The sequence below is a fragment of the Beta vulgaris genome, chromosome 4 (genome assembly GCF_026745355.1).
Source record: "Beta vulgaris subsp. vulgaris cultivar EL10 chromosome 4, EL10.2, whole genome shotgun sequence".
Lineage (NCBI taxonomy): Eukaryota > Viridiplantae > Streptophyta > Magnoliopsida > Caryophyllales > Amaranthaceae > Beta > Beta vulgaris.
The window spans coordinates 7,197,741-7,206,846 of record NC_079205.1 but is presented as its reverse complement, the minus strand read 5'-3'; the positions used below and the strand labels follow the sequence as shown (position 1 = coordinate 7,206,846).

The 9,106-nt window shown below is 38.9% G+C and overlaps 1 pseudogene; it reads right to left on the bottom strand.

Annotated features, from left to right (window-relative positions):
- On the bottom strand, window positions 1-8,840 carry LOC125496853 (pyrophosphate-energized vacuolar membrane proton pump-like; annotated as a pseudogene).
- Window positions 8,841-9,106: the final 266 nt, after the last annotated feature.

Sequence of the window (9,106 nt, the reverse complement as noted above, 5' to 3'; positions counted from 1 at the left end):
TTATATGAAGCAAGACGTGACATTCATTAAAAAATAAGTTCGATTACATGAAACAAGCCGACTAGATCGACGGTCATTACAAAAGAAAAAGGCTAAGTACAAACAAGATAAGCCTAAGAACTAGGAGGAAGGTCTAACGCAACCTCAACATCAACAGCCTTGGAGGCCTCGGCTCCGTCATTATCATTGCCTTCCTCCTCCTCCTCAAGGGAAATATGAGCACGTATCTCAGCCGCCTCAGCCTCATATGCGTCCTGGTACTTGGACCAGATGTCATTCCATTCAACTGAGGCACAGGACTCAGCCAACACACAGATCAACCGCTCAAGGGCCTCGTCCTCACCCATCTTGTGGGACACATGGTCGACCTCCTCGTTATAGGCATCGCAAGATTGGGTGGTCTACCAATGGGTGAACCACTACTCCTCACATCAAGTAGCCTTGTTCATGGCCAAGGCAGCGTTCACCTCGACCGTCTTAAGTTTGAAGTTGACCCTAGCCAAGTCTTGGTTCACCTTCACCATCCGAGCCTCGACATCGGTCTTACCAATGAGGGACTCATCCCTTGCCATAACAAGGTCCGCTTTGGTTGTCGCCCATTGAACCCGTTCGACTTCGATGTTCTCTTGATCTTTCTTAATGGCCCTCAAAGCGTCGTCCAACTTCGACTCGACAATCCGCTTCTTGTTCTCGGCCTTGCGTAATTCTTCAAAATGCTTATGGGATTTCTGCCTCAACTTTTCGACCTCATCATGCAAGGCCTGTCGGTCTTCCGCAACGTTGGACATGCAGATGGAGAAGTGGCAAAACAAAAAAGTTAGAACAGAAGAAAAGAGTCAAAATGGAAATGGAGTTGGGCAACAAACTTACGTCAAGCCATGAACGATAAAGCTCATTCGTCTCTATCTTGCCGAGAGTCTGGTTGATGTGCTCCCGGTCGGTGTTCGTACAGATTATCCTCATAGCGTCATTCGACCTCTTGTTCTTATCCGAGTGTTTTAGCTCGGTAAAAGGAACAAGAACCGCTCGGCAGTCTGGTCTCGCACCGCCCGATCGGGGACAAGAGATCGAGGAGTGTATTTGAGACTTCCCTGAGGCCGGAAGTTAGAGGAGTGAAGAGAGAGGTCGGTTTCCCCAGCCTTAGAGCCGACTCGTCGATTGAGGCGCCGGTCTTAGCCTTATTCGCCAACTCCCTCCCGGCCCGGGCCTTGGCCAAGGCCTTCTCCGTCTGGGCCACCTTGTCCTCAGTGCGTTCCTTGCGCTTCTTCGCCTTCGACTTGGTCGGGTCCTGAAATCCCAAAAAGTTAGCCAAATTCACATGCGAATAAGCCAAAGAATTTAAAAGGAGCTAGTCGGAAAAAAATACCTTTGGAGCAATGAATTACTATGCTATCATATTTATAAAACGTGTTAGGACCAAATCAGGTAATAAGTAAAAGAGTATCTTTCATTATAACATAAGCAATATATTTGCTAAAAAACTTCAAGTCCCTAAATTTACTTTTTCCAGTTCTTAAATGTAAAACTAATAATCAAATGTATAGAAGCCTTGTAAGTGTTGAGATTTCCCAATAATACTCATATCAACATATAAATTTAAAATGGTGGAAGAAGTTAAAACAAATTAACACATAACATTAAAATCTAAGAACATTTGGCAATGGATTTTTCATAAGTTTCAGTCGCTTGCTCTGTTTAACTTTGCTTTTGTTTCTTCTCTCTTTCCTCAATTTTGCAATTATATACGATGCTCACCTTGTCAATAAGATTACAAAACCAATTTAAATATCGGGCACAGTTCTATTGACACAATGTACATTTCTTAATATCAAGCAGCTTCATTATAATAACATAATAATAGAGGACTAATCTTTGACATGTGCTGCTTCCACAGACCAAGAAGGACTACTTAAAACAAAAGGCTCTATCTGGGAAAAGTTTCCTCAACATATTCAGAAAAAAACTGACTATTTCCTGGAGTGAGAGAAAGGGTACAGGAACAAAACATATTAATAGAGTGGGAAAAACAAACATATATAGTATGTCGTCATATAATTAAATCTCTATCATACGACAGTCTTGAGTTTCAAGATTCAATCAAAGTGATTTTCATTTACATAAAGCGATAAAGATGAAGAAAACTTCCATTTAATATCTTTTTGTTCTACCTAATCTAGAAAACAATGGTCTATTTTATAAAGTGAAAGAAAAACTATCTCAAAACACACTCAACGAACACACACGAAATTGGAACATGGTCAATCTAGATAATTTAGGTTCCTGTCATATTTAAATGGTTAGTCATATTTTGGTCTACCATCTATTGAATACTATTCTTCGGGTTGGCTCGAGTCGATTTTAGTTAGGATCGGATAATGCACTTCGCATAATTAAGCCAACAATCTACAATGTGGGCAGATAAACCGACCCAAAAAATAGTATTCAAGACCCATGTATTCAAATATCATTACACCGTAAATTGGTTCTCTAAATGTCCTTTCCACTCTTTATCTATAACTTTTTCCTTTTCAAAAATATTTAGCAACACTTTTTGACCTTTCTATTCATATGCTAACTTTTTTCACTATTGATATACTAACTTTTTCACAGTTCATATGCAAGTTAAATAGAAATTAAAAAAGATTTCAGTGTAACTCTCATTTTGACTCTAAGTATAGAGGTAATATGATGGTAAACTGATACAAGTAAAAAGGAGTAGCCTTGATTGAACACTATCATTTTGACTCTCATTTTGACCCTATCTAGCGTTACCTGGACTCCGGAAACAAGGGATCCAGGTAGAACACTAGATAGGGTCTCAACACCAATGAAGACTCCAACAATAAGTGGGGTGAGCATGACCAGCGCACCAGGTGGGATCATCTCCTTGATAGATGCATCAGTAGAGATTTTAACACAAGTGGCATAATCAGGCTTGACAGTTCATTCTATCAGACCCGGGATGGTGTTGAACTGCGGACCTCCGCCACCATATTAAGAGCAGCACTACCCACACTCTTCATAGTCATTGCAGATAACCAGTAAGGAAGCATGGCACTAACAATCAACCTGATGAAAACTTTAGGAGCCAAAACATCAACGATTGAAATAGTTGCGCGACTGACAAATGCACCAAACAAAGATAAGGATACCAGGGCTGCAGATCCTATAGCAAATCCCTGCAAGAAGAAATATATAAGATGAGAACCTATCACATTAACCATGTATCATTACATGATTCTTTTATGCAGTTTAATCTCAGTAGAAATCACATTATGATGTACTAGTTTTTATATGCACGCGATGCGTGCGAAAATACGTATAAATTTTTTTTTGGGAATGTAAAAAATTAAATTAATTGTTAATTATATTTAACAAATTAGAGATATTTGAATTGTTGATGGTTTTTTTTATAATGTCTTTTTTTTATTTTTTAAATTAATTAGGTAGTTTCCTTTTTTATTTTGAAATTAGAGTAAGCAGTTAGAAATTAGAATAGAGATGTAATGAGGGTAAAATGGGGTTTCTAATATTTTGGTGTCCTACCCCTCTTCCCATATAGAATTATGATGTATTGTTGTTGGAAAACATTTATAATATAGATGCAAAAGCTCACAGACACTAAGTCATCCTTAGAACTAAGGAGATCCATAGTTACTATGCAAAACATTGGCTAGAAAATATGATGCATTGCTAATAGAAAATCAAAAATCAACATTGAGCTCTCTGGTGCAGAAAAAGACCAATGCATTTCTTAGGAATGAGAAGATACCTTCCCAATGGTCGCAGTTGTATTCTCTGCTGCATCAAGGGCATCGTTTCTCTCAAGAATCCAATGGCTCATCCACGCCATCTCAGCAATACGTCCACCATTGTCACTGGTTGGACCATAAGCATCAATAGCAAGACTGGGGGCAATGGTGCTCAACATTCCAAGGGCAGCAACAGCAACACCACACATCAGAATTTGTAAATCGTTCCTAGAGCCAAGGAAAAAATGGAAAACACATCATAAATCACCCAATTTTAAATCCCAAAACTTGCAACAAAAGAATCAAATTTTAGAACCTAATGAAAATAAATTGTTGATTCCGATCTTAATTGTAGCTGCAAATTCGGAAAAAGAAAAATAAAATAAAAGTATAGTTAGTTTGCAAACCTCAATTAAAAATTAAGCGGAAAAAAGAAAAAAAATGATAGATCAAAGGAAAGAGGAAGATGAATGTTGATGAACAAACAATAAGACATGCTTGAAACTAAACCAAATTCGATCTAATTCAGAGCAAATGAAGCAATAATTAAGTAAAATGCGACACAATCTGAAATTGATAGAAAAAAGGGTAAAGCTTGATATGTATTTCAGGTGACTACAATACATGTCTGCGTATTTTTGTAAGCTAAAAAGATGTAACTGCCAAAATGTTAAGGATAAGAGGGACTCCTAGAGCCATTTGCCTACCCCAAATTCAGTTCATTTCCTTTAGAGACAATACCTTATAATCCAGCTTTGCCTTATTGAACCACAAAGTTTCCCAATATAAAAATCAAAAGGTACAATTGCACAAACCATAGCCATCTATTAGCACCATATATATAATTTCCCTTAGCTATACCTATCCATCGTGCTCTTTTAAGAATCAAAGATAAAAGTCCCAGATTACCGATATTCGTGGACTCAAATCAATCTAATCATCCTAAGACTCGGTTAACTCTATTAGAAACTTAAAACGAAAAGTTTCATCCAATAAGAAACTCACTCATACACCAAAAGTCTCAAATCGTTATTGTTATAACGGACGTGAGAGAGAAACAAATTATGAATGCAAAAACAATAAAAATAGACAACAGATTTACGTGGTTCACCAATTTGGCTACATCCACGGCAGAGAGGGAGAGAATATTTTATTATGTGAGGAAAACCAGATTACAGAGATAATTTAGGCTATTCGTCGTCTAAAACCCTAAGATATAAATACATATTTATACCCCCGTTCAGAAAACGCGTTTCCACGTTACCCGGTCAGCCGCCCGATCGAGCGAGACCCGCCCGATCGGGCGCTTAATGCTCGAAGAATTTTGCTCCCGGGCCGGATCGGGCAACGAAGCCCGTGTCGTAATTCGGCCTGTCGCCCGATCGGGCGAGCCACAAACACACGCTGCCCAGCAAATAGTTGCGGGCCCGATCGGGCTTCCTCGCCCAACCCGATCGGGCGAAACTTAAAATAGCTATAACTTCTTCGTTTCTTATCGTAATCGGGCATATGACCTATCGTTGGAAAGCTCTCGGAACAAGCTATCACCTCCACTTTGAATCACCTCAAAATCATTTCTAGATTGAGAGATATGTCCATTCAAAGTTAGCCTTATGCCATTCTTTCTTCATGCATTCTACCAAACACCTTCAAGGCACCATTCAAGTCATTATTCTTACAAATCTCCACCTTGACTTGAATCCTCTCACAATAAGCCAGAAAACCAGATGCATTGATCACAACGCCAGAATCTCCCTACACCAGATTTGTCCCAGCAAACAACCAGACCAGATTAGTCCCTAAGGACCCCAGAATTGCCCAAAGAGGGCAACTAACAATCACGAACAACTTGTAAGTCCAAGCAACCTTGGAACTTACCCTGTGGAATCAGATTCGAACAGATGTGTTTCTTATACTCTTTCCTAGCACAAGTAACACCTTCCTTGGACGGCCCAAAAATATTCACCTCTCCGACATACAGTGCAAAACCCACCATGTCTTCACAACCGTCCCTTTGGGGAGAGTTCCTAAAGATTTCATGCTGACCAGGAGTCAATTTTGACTGACCCAACTTTGATGACGAAGAACACGGAATTTCAGATTCAAATTGTGAGTGTTGACAGATTTCTCCCTGACGTGAACCACCACTCCAACCTAGAGTGCCTCTGTGCTCCACCTGTTTCTCAACACTATCACAAACAACCAATGTAGCAACCCCAGACTCAGATAACGTAGACCCTTGCAACACATACAATGTCTCCCGTTTAACCCCTTTCAGAATCATCTTCGAACCCCTGTAGACATACAACCCTCCACCTTCACCTTTGAAACTGAACCCTTTCTTGTCTAACAGACTAAGTGAAATCAGATTCTTTGTGACCTGTGGAACATGCCTAACATCATTCAAAGTACAAACTTTGCCATCACATGTCCTAATTCTGATGGACCCTATACCAACTGTCTTACAGACCTCACTGTTGGCCATAGTAACACTTCCATCAACCTGTTTATAGTTCATAAACCACTCCCTGCGCGGACACATATGACAAGATGCCCCAGAATCAAGAACCCACACATCCTGACAATGTGACTGACTATTAGCTACTAGGGCCAGATCTTCCTCAGAATCACCTCCAGTTTCTGCCAAAGCAGCAGAACCTTCATTCTTATCCTCCTGCTTCTTTTTCTTAGGACACTCCCTTTTCCAATGCCCCGTTTCCTTACAGTAATTACAGACATCACTAGATTTAGGACCTCTAGAAAACGGTTTCCTGGATTTTTTCCCCGAATTCTCCTGTCCATTACTACTGGCTACTAATCCAGCAGCCTGATCGCCTGTACCTGTACCAGACGCCTTATGACGAATCTCTCTAGTATGCAGAGCAGATCTTACTTCTTCTAACGACAGACTATCTTTACCAACAATAAAGGAATCCACAAAATTCTCATATGATATAGGCAAAGATACCAACAATATTAAAGCAGCATCCTCATCATCTATTTTACATCAATATTTCTCAGATCTAGCAAGATAGTATTAGTTTATCTAGATGATCCCTTAGAGACGTACTTCCTGCATACGCAGGCTGAACAGACGTTGTTTCATCATCAACTTGTTGGTTAGAGATTTTGTCATGTACAAACTCTCTAATTTCAACCACAGACCAGATGCGGTTTCCTCCTCCGCGATTTCAGTGATTATGTCATCTTCCAGACACAGCATAATCGTTGAATGAGCCTTCTCCTCCAGAACGGCCATCTCAGCGGTGACTGAATCCGTTGCTTTCTTTGCCAACGGTGCCCACAACCCTTGTTGCTTCAGTAAATCCCGCATCTTGATCTGTCACAGACTAAAACTATTCCTCCCAGAAAATTTATCGATTTTGACACTCATCCCAGACATCTTTCTCACACAGATCGAACACCAAAGCTCTTGATACCAATTTGTTATAACGGACGTGATAGAGAAACAAATTATGAATGCAAAAACAATAAAAATAGACAACAGATTTACGTGGTTCACCAATTTGGCTACATCCACGGCAGAGAATATTTTATTATGTGAGGAAAACCAGATTACAGAGAGAATTTAGGCTAATTCGTCGTCTAAAACCCTAAGATATAAATACATATTTATACCCCCGTTCAGAAAACGCGTTTCCACGTTACCCGGTCAGCTGCCCGATCGGGCGCTTAATGCTCGAAGAATTTTGCTCCCGGGCCTGATCGGGCAACGAAGCCCGTGTCGTAATTCGGCCTGTCGCCCGATCGGGCGAGATGGCCCGATGCCATCGGGCGAGCCACAAACACACGCTGCCCAGCAAATAGTTGCGGGCCCGATCGGGCTTCCTCGCCCAACCCGATCGGGCGAAACTTAAAACAGCTATAACTTCTTCGTTTCTTATCGGAATCGGGCATATGACCTATCGTTGGAAAGCTCTCGGAACAAGCTATCACCTCCACTTTGAATCACCTCAAAATCATTTCTAGATTGAGAAATATGTCCATTCAAAGTTAGCCTTATGTCATTCTTTCTTCATGCATTCTACCAAACACCTTCAAGGCACCATTCAAGTCATTATTCTTACAGTTATCGTAATTCCAAAAACACATGCCGAAATCTCACATTTATGTCAATACATTAAACCAGCTAAAATTGATAACGACTAATTCAACAATAATGTCATGAAGCACTGCCTAAAATCAATAAAAACGCACCACGCATCTCAACAAAACATAGTGTACCACTATCCAAACTCTAGTTCCATGTTTAGCTCTACAACGCACAAAAACAAAACAAAAAATCTTTAAACATCAAGCATATGAATCCAAAAATATGTGAAAAAACCTGTAAGTCAAACTAACATTTATGAGAAAACTTTTACTACCAAGAGACCAGACGCTTGGTATGACATGTGCTTCAAGGTCTACTTTTACTTACCTCATTTCGACATAATTTCTACAGAACACGCCCAAATAAATCCAAAAATATGTAGATTATTTGAGATCAAACCATCAACACAAAACATGTACATACATTATATTTTATTTTTTGAAAAAAACACGGTAGATCTAATTTCTAAAAGATGGAATGAAAGTGGAGATGAATATTTACCGCTAGTTGCAATCTTAACCATAGCTTGTGAAATCTGAAACAAGGAAAGATTTGAAAGTCCAGCTAGGTTGCGATTCTCAATAAAAAATTAAGGAGGAATCAAAGATAGATAGGAGGAAAGAGAAAGATGAAGGTTGATGAAGAAACATTAAGACAAGATTGAGAATAAATAAAATAATTACAGAGTTCATACGTTATTATAACTAGAAAATATCAACAAAAAATCAAAGAAAGCAAACCGAAAAGTACCTTGCATCGGTGGGATGGAAGTAGATGAACAGATGGTAACCAAGAAAATTCTCCTAAAATCAGATATATACTAACACTCTCGAATCAAATCCATTAGCAGGTAAGGTGAAACGCTTGCTTTTTATGAGAGAGAATAACAATTTTTGTTCACTCATAGCAATGGCAAAAGGTTAAGGAAAAAATGGGCCTATATCATATGAAATCTTTATATGTTGAACTATCCAATTTACTAAACTTTTCTCTGTTTTACTCTATCAAAAAGCAAAATATTATACAGAAAATATTATATATATTTTTTTATTAGTTTATTCACTTTTTTGGGTACATAGTTTTAGAAAAATTAGGTATATGAATCATATAGAAGGAAAGAGAAAGAATTAACTTATTAACATATTGTATTGAAGTTAATGTTGTCGGTCAAGAAAAGTGGAGTAAGAAGTAAAATATAATAATAAACAATTAGTGGGACTATTTCAAAACAAAAAAAAAA